We start from the raw sequence: 12,551 nt of genomic DNA on the forward strand, positions 1-12,551 counted from the left end.
GCAGGTGCTCTAGCCACTTCCACAGAATTAACAGCTTTTCTCACTTGTTTACTATCAAGCGTGTGTTATTATTTATCTAATTTTATATTCAGTTATAACCATAGTAGGCTAGCAAAATATCAGGCAGGTCTAACCCCCCCCCCCCCGGTGCTGCCATGGACCTTCTCCTTTCATCTTGGACAAGATAATGCTGTGAGCATGTCTTCCCTCCTATCTCAGATGCACAGTCTCTATTTTTGTTTCTCTTTTGTTTTTGGTTTTGTTTTTAATTAGGACTGTTACAAAGTTTCTCTAACTCACTGAAATCAGGTGTTCTTTCAACTTAGGGGAGACTTTTAAAATTATCAAAGCAGAGAAGAAGAAGAAGAAAACCCTTTCATCAAACGTGTCTGGCTGTGAGCGTGTTGGGGATGGAACTTGTCACCCGGCGTGCGGGTGTCCCTCTATACTGTATAAAAAGGGTGTCAACTTCACTGGGCTTTGCAGCCTCCCTTCCTGTCATGCTGAGCATGCCTTGTCGGGTGAGCAATGCAAGAGAGGAGGACCGTGGAGAAGAACTGGTGGGGATGAAGGACTTTCCTGCATCTGCTGGGTGCCGGGAAGCCATCAGAAAACCATGGGGAGGGGGGCTGCAGTGCTGCCCTCAAATGGAGTTGTACACTGTGCTGTAACATTTGAACTTTCACAAGAGATGTAATAATTTTGATAATAAAATACTTAACTTGAAAATCACCGTACATCCCTCATCTTTCTTTGTTCCGGGATGAAGTGAAGTTTTGTTTCACATGGAAGGAAAAAAAAGGGACTTTGGGTTCTTGCTGTACAGCAAAGTCCAAGGTCCAAGATTCCAGCCCTCACTGGAGGCACTCTTCTTATAGTTGTATGTGTTAAAATCTCTAAGGCTCACTAGAAGGGAAGTTGAAGAGGCTTCCAGGAGCAAAGGGAAGGATTTTAGCACACCTCCTGTCTGGTACTTAATACTAATTAATGAATGGCCCACAAATTCTGCTGATTCCACTTCTGTACTGTTCTGCTTTGCAAGCAAGGCAGATGCTATGCTCCTGAGCTGTACTCTGTGTGTAACTGTGGGTGCTGACTTGCCTACCTATATGTGTAAGTGTTTTGCCCCCAGTGCTTTCTTCTTCATGGCCTCTGTGAATGCATACAAATGGGTTTTACTGCGCCTGCACAGGACTCTACTTTTGTTCTTCAGACTCTGGCAGACCTTGGCCTGCAAGTCAATTACAAAAAATCTCATCTCAAGCCATCGCAGATTACATTGGGGCGCATCTTGATTCCATCGTAGCCATGGTATTTCCCCCTTCAGAAAGAATACTCAGGTTAAGGCGAGCCATTCGCCCCTTTCAGCATTGCACCACAGTCACCATTTACCATATGCAGCACCTGCTAGGTCTGATGGCTTCAACTACGTCTGTGCTCCAATATGCACAACTGAAGATCCAGTCCTTACAGACTTGGTACCTGTCCCAGTTCGACCTTTTGCTAGATCATCCTTCCAAGCATCTACTGGTGACCCCGGAGTGAGCTCGCCAACTTACCTGGTGGACCTTTGTCCCTCATCTCCTGGTGGGCCACCCATTCAGACATATCCAGCTGACAATATAGGTCACAACAGATGCCAGTTAGATAGGATGGGGTGCGCACTGCGGTCATCGTGAGATCCACGCCTTGTGGTCAGGCTCAGAGAGACTGGTGCACATCAATTGCCTACAGTTGCTAGCAGTCATCAAATCCTTCCAAGCTTTCCAATTTCTCATAGCTGGTCGCAGCGTCCAGGTCATCACGGCCAGTATGACCACCCTGTATTACATCAACAAACAGGGTGGCACCCATTCTTTGAATCTTCTATATTTAGCGATTCAGCTGTGGGAATGGTGTTACAATCACCATGTCTTTCCTGTGGCTCTTCATGTAGCTACAGAAAAGAATGAGGTTGCAGACCATCTGAGCTGTCTTTCCACCCAAATCCACGATGGACCCTCAATGCCGCCGTTTTTTCTCATCTCTGCAGTCGGTGGGGAACACCAGGTCTCAAGGTCTTCACCACTCAGGTCAACTCCAAATGCAGTTAAGTACAGCTCTCGGGGAAGAAGAGGAGAGAACTCATCGGCAATGCTTTCATGGTGGAGTGGGGCAACAGCCTTCTTTATCTCTTTCTGCCCGTTCCTCTCATCCAGCGAACGATAGTCAGGCTCTGTCAGCTGAGCTCCGATGCCATTCTAGTAGCACCATGGTGGCCTCTACAACCGTAGTTCACCACTCTCCGAGCCATGGCTACCAACTTCCTGAGATTACCTCTTCAACCATCCCTTCTGACTCGGGACGAAGGCCGAATTTGTCATCCCGACCTTGACTCCCTACACCTTACAGCATTGTATTATATCCTGATGTATCCTTTCTTCCCAAGGTGATTTCAGATTTTCATGTTAATCAACTGTTAATCCTTCCAGCATTGTTTCCAAATCTCTCTTCTGATGTTGAGCGCATGCTCCACTCCCTCCATGTTTGTCGTGCCTTAGCATTTTATATTTCCAGGACTAAGAAATTTCAAACTTCTCCCAGACTCTTTGTGTGCTTCCACGGCTCAGAAAAGGGCTCTCCTGCCTCCTCGCTGACAGTCTCAAGGTGGATTGTCTCTGCTATTACTTTAGCTTATGACTTGGCAGTCAAGGCTCTGCCAGAGGTGCCAAAGGCGCACTCCACGAGAGATATGGCAACTTCTACAGCTTGGTGGCATGGCATTGAGGTCCCTGACATCTGTCGAGCGGCCACTTGGTCTACACTCTCGACTTTTGTGATGCATTATCATCTTGATGTCGGGGCCAGGAAGGAAGCAAGTTTTTGGAGAACTGTGCTGACTTCATTGTTGGCGTGACGGCCTTCTGGTAAGTGAGCTTGCCGATCACCCAATTATGTGCATTCACAGAGGCCACAAAGAGGTTACTTACCTGTAACCATAGTTCTTTGAGTGGTCCTCTGTGACTCCACACATCCCGCCCATCCTCCCCACTATCCATCACTTGGTGTTCTGAGCTTGTTGGAGTCAGAGCCTTGACAGTGGTGGACATTCTGGGACTGAGGTGTTATGGGTTGGCGGAGCATGCACACCATGGGGGAATGTCCTGCTAATTACGTCTTTTTAAGCTCTAGAATATTCCGAGGAGTCCTGCGCAGGCGCAGTGAAACCCATTTGTGTGGATTCACAGAGGACCACTCGTTACAGGTAAGTAACCTCTCTATTTGTGACACACCCACACCCGTTCTACGGACCTTTGGCTGCTGTGTACCATCTGCCTCACCTATAGTTGCAGACACCAGCCACTTCAGATTTTGGCCCTTTGCCTTCTGCATAGTAGCATTGAGCTGGGAATGTGTGCATATCTCCAGAAGTTGGAAAAAAAATTGGCTTTGGGATTACAAGTTCCAGAATCCCCCCGCCAGCATTTTAGGAGGCAGTGTATTCTAAAAAAAATAACTTTTCCAAGCTCTGTATCTGTCGTAATTCTTCCAGGAGGGTTGGTCAGAGAAAGAGCTTTCTCTTTGGTATCATTCCAGTGGTAATAATGATAATGTCCCATTAAGTCAATTCTGACTTACAGCAACTCTTTTCCAGGTTTTCAAGGTACAGAGTACTGTACTCAGAAGTGGTTTACCATTCCCTTTATCTGGGGGCACCCTGGGACTGTGCAGCTTGCCCAAGGCCACCCAGGCTGGCTCTGCTTTCAGGAGGCACAGTGGGGAAATCAGACTCCCAATTTTTTACTCTGCAGCCAGAAGCCAAAACCCCTGAGCTACCCAGCCAACTGTAAAATGCTCTTTTTAAAAAATGGTTTGCCTGGTCTGCCTACCTTTGTTGCCCAGCTGTGACCATTCTTTTTTCCTGAGTTTCTTATATACAACCTTAACACTGATTAACAGTTAATCATTTTGTAAACTATCCTGGTGGTATGACTGAACAGTATCAAAGTACTTTAAAATTAATAAATGCAGTTTCTGTCCATACCAATATCCTGTGAAAATACTGAAACCATTACACAAAAGGGGCACTAATTCTCAGTACCTTGATGGAAAAAAGTCACATCCCAATATAATATCACTTACCACTCTTGAAAACATCACTGAACGTCCAGACAAAATAACATCCTAGGTTTCCTATTAGGAACTTTATGTGATGCTGATAAACCATCACCACTCTGTGGGCCCTTGATGCTTAGTGTGTGAATTGAGTACAATTGGGTAAACGTGGAAACCACACAAGACTGACAGGAATTTTTTAAAACTATCCACAATATAATAATAGACATGTGCAAAGCCAAGCTTTAAATGTTTTGTACATTCCAGTAAGAAATTAATTTTGCCATATGGGATTCTTCCAAAAAAATAATCTTTCAACACTCTTTGAACTAGCTTTACTGTTTCAGGCAAGTATCAAATGGAGTGAGCCTCAAAAGCTTGACTGAGCACGGCTGGCCAGAGTGTCTGATTTCTGATGTGGAGCTTCACAACTGTGGTTCATCACTGCCTTTCCTACCATTTTAGAATCCACAGTTTATTTGCTCCTTAGAATTATGGAGTTGGAAGGAGCCTATAAAATCCAACCCCCCTGCTCTGTGCACGAATCCAAATCAAGGCAGATCTGATCGATGGTTGTCCAATTTTCTCTTGAATGCCTCCAGCATTGGAGGGCTCACCACCCTAAGGTGTCATTAATCTCTTTGTTGTACTGCTCTAGTAGTTTAGAAGTTTTTCATGATATTTAGCCTAAATCTGGCTTCCTGTAGCTTTGAGCCTTTCTTACAGAAAGCTCTTGTGGGTTGGTGCTGACCAGACCAGTGATGAAAACATGTCATGGATAGCGCAGGATATCGGCATGTCCGAGAGCCAGTGTAGCGCACCAAATGTTTAACTTTAGGAGACTGGAACGTCACTAAGGGAGGGGTGAGAATGGTAAGCCATTCTTTGAACATTTCATATTCCTTAAATATAAATGATGTCGTTTATTCGTGACAGACAGCAACAGCATGCTTGGGGAACCATAAAATTTCAAGAAGAAAAAAAAGTACCTAGGAGAGCATCCAACAGCTTAACAAAACAAAACAAAAACAGGCCAATGCTAAGAAGCCGTTGGACATTGAATCCACAGGTGTACAACACTATTGCCAACTAAAGTGCCACAAATGTGTGCAGCCTCTCCAGAATTCTTCACTGAGAAACTTGTGTACAGTTGCAGAGTTGTAGTTAGTTCTGATGAACAGTGTTGCCTATTGTTGAATTTTGTGCCAATGGACCCTATGTTGTTATGTGCCATCATGTCGCTTCCAACGTACGACAACCCTATGAATGAACAATCTCCCAAAGAACAATCTGTCCTCAACTTCCCTGCTCAGCTTTTGTAAACTCAAGCCTGTGTCCTCCTTTAGAGTGTCAGTCCAGCTTCTTTTTCATCGTCCTCTTTTTCCTGCTGCCTTCCACCTTTCCCAGCATTGCTGTGTTACCTTCTCATGATGTGCCCAAAGAAGGATAGCCTTGGTTTCAATATTTTTGCCTCCAGAGATACTTCAAGCTTGACTTGATCTAGGACCCATTTGTTCATCTTTCTGGCAGTTCAGGGTATCAGCAAAGCTCTCATCCAGCACCCCATTTCAAACAAATCATTGTTTGAACAAATCATCAGCTTTCTTAACTGTCCAGTTTTCACACCTACACATGGCGATCGGAAATACAAGAGTGTGGATGAGCTTTGTCTTGGTCTCCAGTGACACATCCTTACATTCGGTGATCTTTTCTAATTCCTACATGGCTGCCCTTCTGAGTCTCCGTCTTCTGATTTCTTGGCTGCAGTCTACATTTGGAATGATGACTGAACCAAGGTATACAAGATCTCTGTTTCAGTTTCTTCACTGCCAACGTTAAAGTTGTGCAGTTCTTCTGTGGTTCATCTTAACATTCAACTGCAATCCTGCTTTGGCACTTTCACTCTCACTAACAATCATTTCAAGTCATTGCTGCTTTCTGTCCGTAAGACCCTAATGGATCTTATAGGGGCTACCTTGGTTTTTGTATTTAACGTTGAGTCTGTTGGAAAAGGAAGAAAGAGAGATGGGAAGAAAGAGCCAGAGTGAAGACATTGGCCAACTGATGGGAGCAGAATCTCTCCTGTTAGGTGGGAGGAGGCACTGCAATTTTTGTCACGGATCCCACTTGTTCACTCCTACAAAGTGCACACACCTGCTAGCATTTAGCCCATCTACATAGAGCCTCCAGTCCTGGCTGTCACTGCCTGAAATGTCAATGAAACCTTTTCATTGGCGAGGAACAGAAATGCTTTATTTCACCCATTTCTCCACAAGGTGTCTGCTGACAGCCAGTAAGCCTTGTCCAGAATATTTTTCCACCACACCTGCTGCCCTGTGCTTTGCCACCAGTGTGTGTGTGTGTGTGTGTGTGTTTGTGTGCCCTTGGTACCAGCAGCATCTGTGAGCAACAATCTCCATGGTTACACGGACTGGGTTGCCATGGAGATAGCTGGAGAGAGCCAGCGGCAAGCACCAGCTCAAGGTGTAGCACTGAGTCACTGCGGAGAGCAGCAACAGAACAGCCTTGGAAGTCGGGGTGGGGTGGGAGAAGCATGGAAATGTTTGGTGGTTAAACTGGAGTGATTCTTGCTGGAAACAGAATGTGGTTGGCATGGAATGTAGAATTATCTGAAGCTCTCTAGCTTCAGTGGGGAACACAAACCTGGGTCTTATCTAAGATTATCAAGTCACATTTCAAGGACAAAGCTCAGAGGGAAATCCTTCCTGGGAACATCAGGAAGCGCTTTCTCCTTCCTTCTGCCCTTATACCCATTGGGGGGGGGCGGCAGCGGCTTACTAGGCAACATGTCTAGGCTAGCTCAAGTTCACGGCAGAAGGAGTGCACCCTCTACACACAGGGGTGAGTTGGGAGGATTCAAAAAATGGCCAGATCAGGATACAAACAAAGGAAGCACTGTTTGTCCCTGTTTCACAGCATCTCTGCGTATGAAGAGACTGCTTTGCATGAAGTAAGCGGGAGGGTTGTAGTCTGTGCTGACTCGACTGACAGGTAGAATTCGGCAGTAACATCAGAGAGCAGAGGTGGGGGGGGCAGTAACCACGGAGGTGTTGGCAGATCAGAGAAATAATGCATAAAGGGGGGGGGAACACGGTCATTTTAACCCACTGAGGGTTTTGGAATAACAATTGGAGGGGATCACGTTTCACATCTAATATTATAACACCCATACACATTTATATGTTTGGCATTACTAATGTTCCTCTTTGCTATCATACGCAAGGGCTGGCACTGCCTTTATTCTGCGTGAGGCAGTTGTCTCCTGTAGCATAGCACCGGGAGATGCAACATTATTCCCCCTTCCCCAAATGCATGTTAAGCCATTGCTGTATGCTGTCTCACCCCAGTGTGTTGTGCGCCAATACCCTTCTTTCCCATCCTGCCTGCCTCCTATCCATCGCCTTTCCTTCCTTCCTTCCTTCCTTCCTTCCTTCCTTCCTTCCTTCCAGGAGGGAAGAGAAAATGCTGGATCCCTTCTGTTGTCCTGGCTCGCCCTCCCCATTTCTTTGAAGGTACTGAGGTTCCTTTGTGAAGACTGAAATGTGGGCAGGAGTCCCCGAGAGCCAGTGGCCTTCTGCTGTTGAACCCCTTGGCACCCCACAGCTGAGCTTTGCTTGGTCGGGGGGGGGTGAAGGCTGCCTGTTGGATGTGGCCCCGGGGGGGATTTCTCCCTGCCTCGTTCCTGGTGGGAACAGTGGTCACTGAGAAAATAAGACCCTGCTGACTCTCCCTCTGTCCTCCTCCCCGCCCCCTGGCCTGCAGGTAGGGGGAGACGCTAGCAGTGTGGCATCTTGTAGCTATTCAGTGTATTTAAGATGATGTGTTTTTTTGCTTCCTACCTCTGAGGGCAAGAGAGCTTGGGACGTCCTCATTCTGCCATTATTTTCAATTGGGGACAAAGAGCTGTTTAACCTCGGGGATGTTTTGTGGTTAAATGAGCTTTGCATCCCTGGTAGAGTTTTCCTGGAATGTTATCTCTGGCGTACAATCTCTCAACAATAGTATTTTATTTTAAAAGGTAAAGATTAAAATAGCCATTATCATAATAATAATAATTTTAGTAACTGGATCAAGTCCAACTCCTGTCAGGGAGGCACCGTAGGGAACTGAACTCCGAACCTCTGGCTCCATAGCTAGATACCTAGATAAGGATTCTAAGATCTCCAGTGATAATAGTAGAAATAAATGAATTAATTTCTGAAGCTTGCTAACAACTAATCAATGGAGTTTTGTAAGCTAGCATTTCAAACATTGGGTGTTGGGTGTGTGTGGATGCTGTGTGGTGTCCATCTGCTGTGCCTCCAAGGTAGCCTCACGCCCTCAGGCATGCTGTGCTGTTGTCAGTGCTGAGGTAAGTCAGCTGTATCTGGTTCTTTACCTCAGGTAGAGTCAGATGTTTTGGGCATTTGTTAATTTCCCCTCTAATATGCCTGTTTGCTACATAGGGTGAAGTGGGTGGTTATTAAACGGATGGGACTTTGAAAAGTAGATGTCCCTTTGCAATCTGAAAAGGCACAGCCCAGCTCTGATCCCAGCCCCCACCCCACCCCATCCCAACTGCCACTCTGTGACAGAGAACGTGTACAATTGCTTCAACGCTGGGCACTCACACAGCTTCTGGTACAGAAGATGACTCGGCTCTAGCAGTGAACCTGGCATATGCAAGCCAGAATCTCTTCAGTTGCTCTAGAGAGAAACACTTGTGAGCAAAGCATGCTCGAACCCTGTGCCAATTACAACCAGAGGATGGAAGTTGAGCCAGCCTGCTCTAGGCCGTGAGAAATGCTGATTATGAGAAAACAAGATGCGGTGGTGCAAATGCTACCTCCTCCTCACCTTTCTTACATGTACAAAAGTGTCTGCCTTCTAACGATGACCGGTGAACAGCCTGCAACAGCCTCCTGTGGCAGCTATGTTGTAACCAGAGAATTATATTGCCATGTGAAGATTAAGCCCAGTTTTTCAGTGGTGGCCGTAGAAGTGTGGCGCTCACTCTGTCGAGCAAAAACTCACTGTAAAAGTTCTAAAGAAAACTCTTGCTGGTTCTGTTCCATTGTGTAGTTTGACATATTGTGAATTGCAGGACGCCATCTTGCTCTCTCGTGACTTTGCGATTTTATATTCTTTCACCATTCTTTTTTTTTTTTAAAGTCCATCCTCCCTTTCCTCAGAAGCTAACAGCAGACGGTTTCAACTGCAAAGGAGTGATTCTGATAATAGTGTATGGGTGGGGAGAGACTGAAATGTTCTGTCTTTGTGCATGAGGATTAAGGTAGGCATTAAATCCATTTTGTAGTTAGAGGCTTGCTCCTGAATGCAGTAATTGATTAATGGACAATTTTGGCGATAGTCTCTATTTCACATGGTAGTTTCTTAGCTATTAATGCCAAACTAGCTTCTAGAAGGTATCACAGGTATGAACAGAATTGTAGGCACAGTGTTGTGGTATAGAACACATGTGGAAGATTGTGGCTGCAAAGTGCTTATCTCGTACTATTTGCAAGACCATGCTTGCATAGACACCTTGATTTCCTTCCCACACTTGTGACCCACTGAGCACTTACTTGAAGGGGAAAAGTCCAACTTGGCTTCTGCTCCAAGCTGAGGAAAACAAACACTTCATCCATCTGGCATTTTTTTTTCAGGCAGAAACTACTAGTCAAGACTAAAGCAAAAAGTATGCTTTTTCGCTTAGCTCTTGTGCTTTAACTTGTCTGCAGTTCTTGGATTGATTACTACCCTTGGAGACTGAGCAACAGGAGTGAAATTTGGCATGCTTGTTCAGGACACAAAATCTGCCCTTCAGTTTAGAAGTGCTGCTATTTTTTATCCAAGATGTATAAGGGGAGAGAGAAAAAGCTCAAAAGTGCATAGCCAGGTAAAATCTCCCTTGAGTATGAGAAATCCCAACAAAACATGGATGCGTGTGACAGAGAAAAAAGAATGACAGTTCTGGGTTTAATCTCCAAATGTCTGCTGAATATCTGCCCATTGGGGGGGGGGGGGGAGTGAAAGGGAAAGAGAAGAAAAAAGTCGATTGCATTGTGAATTTACCCAGAGATTCCTTGTATATGGTTTAGGGATTAATTAGTTTGTAAAGAGACGTTCATTCTTATTCATGGCTTCTGATCCCAAAGCATTATCCTCTTGTCTCAACAGTGTGAGCTAGTTGAAGTTCATCATGTCCAGGCTATATTTTATGTGCAAATGTGTTTACCAAAAGCCCAAGAAGCAGTTTTAGGGAAAGAGGATTATGAGTCGAAGATGGTATGAGGGTGAAGGCCTAGAACCCTCTAGTGTCCATTTTCTCTGTTTCAAATTGCTGTCTGCTGGATAATTCTCATTCTAACAGGCTCCGAGATTTAGAACTCCACAGCTACAGAAGTGGCTGCAGACAATTTGAAGCAAAGAACTGTGGTGTGGGGGATAAAGGATTAAGCATCTCATGCCTTTCGACGTGTCCACTCCATATTTCAGGGCTGTTTTTTCTGTTAAGAAAACTATCAGCAATTGTCTGCATAAACCTGAGCAAAACACATCCCTCACATGTAAGACCTGAATTAAAGTATTGTGAAACACTTAATATTGCACACCTCTTACCATGTCCTCATCTAGGCACCTTAAAAAAAACACTAAAAGGGTATAGCTTTGTTTCACAGGGAAAGAGGCCACTGGCGTATACATACTACCACCACCTTGGGTTGTCACCTGTTGTTCCCACACTCACAAGGCATACATCACAGTGCAGATCTTGAAGGACTGCCTTATTTACTTCCTTCAATTGCAAAAGCTAGAGATGTACGTAGTTAACATTTTGCACTGCAACTTCCAGAATCACCCATGCATTACAGCCATTGGCCCTTCTGTCTGGGGAGTAGTGTAAGCTGTAATCCAAAAATATAAATACGTAGCCTTTAGCAAAAACCTCTACCAACTCATAAGAAGGCCCATTATGTTATTCCAAGATTGCTAAATTTGCTCTGGGGATTTGGTAGATGTATTCACAAAGGCTTTCATGGCCGGGATCCAATGGTTGTTGTAGGTTTTGGGGCTGTTTTGTCTGTGTTCTTCAGAACACGACCAAACAGCCCGAAAAACCTACAACAATTATCGTTCAGGTAGATGTTCTGAAAAAAAGAGAGTGTTGATACAATCACCTTCATTTTCATGTTTGACCGTCTTGCAGCGCTCTAATACATCTGAGGCATCACTTCTCTTTACAACAGCCATGCTCATTCACCTTATTCATGGCTTATCCTTCTATATGTCTGTTTTATCTTTAGCAATGATTTCCACTAAGTTGTGCAGAAAAGTTGTTAAAATTGTACTGTGTCCAGTGGGGACTCCAGGGACAGACAGACACATGTACTGTAGTCCCCCCCCCCGTGGATCACTCTATCCGCATCATAATAAAATCTTTGGGACATTGAAAATACTTAGGGATACTTTCTCTCACAGCCCTTGGCTTAGTGCCAATTCACGGAATCTGTCTGCCATGACAAGAATGGGGCCTTTGTAGACCCTCCATTGTGTTCAATGATGTAGTGGGTTCGTAAGGTGGTTTCACTTGATCCCCACTTAAAGCCTGGCTGCAATATTGCTGGAAGTAAGTTGAGCAATGGGAATCAGTAAACGCAACGACACCTGTACCCACCCAACTCACTCTCGGACAAAATGGATTCACTGTGTGTCACATTCATGTAGTGTCCTGGGAGTTGGTCATAAAATAACAGCAATTTTCAAAGGCATACACACCACCAGCTCTGATCAAGCATGCCTTCATTCTCCCTGACACCACACTCTCACAATGCTCTCTCCAGGACGGATGTTACAGACTCAACGCTTTTCAAAATATTGCCCTCTCCTTCTCAAAACCCTCAGGAATCCATAGGATTGAGCTGCTTGCAAAACTCAACAAGTACCAACACCCGCCTTCAGCTGATGCAAAGGCCAATGAATGAATGGATGAATGAATAAACTCCTTTGCTTTCTATTGATGTGAAACGGTTCCAGTCCAGTCCATCTTGAAATTTTATGTTTTCCAGTTAAAGGTTTTGTGAAACACTGTATCAAACTTTTTTTGTACTAAAATACAGATGTATATATTACAGCTACTGTATTCCCTCCTCCACCAGTCTTCCCATTCCCATTGACAGTAATCCCATTTCTCCAGCACATGTGGCATGATGTACACACTTCCGCATTCTGACACGCCCCCACCACCTCCTCCTCCACCACCACCACCACAGGGTAGTCTTGCCCTGTCAGCTCATGGCATGTGAAAGTGCTCCCCGGTGGCTTACGGAGTTGCAGGCTTAGTTCTTTGCCTCCATTTCCCAGCTGCTAAATCCTTTTACCAAGGTATCTGGGATTTTTTCTAGAATGACTGATGGGACGGTGGGGGCTGAGAGCTGTGGATGCTAAGGCGTGTGTGT

This window comes from Pogona vitticeps, chromosome 2, assembly GCF_051106095.1.
Source record: "Pogona vitticeps strain Pit_001003342236 chromosome 2, PviZW2.1, whole genome shotgun sequence".
Lineage (NCBI taxonomy): Eukaryota > Metazoa > Chordata > Lepidosauria > Squamata > Agamidae > Pogona > Pogona vitticeps.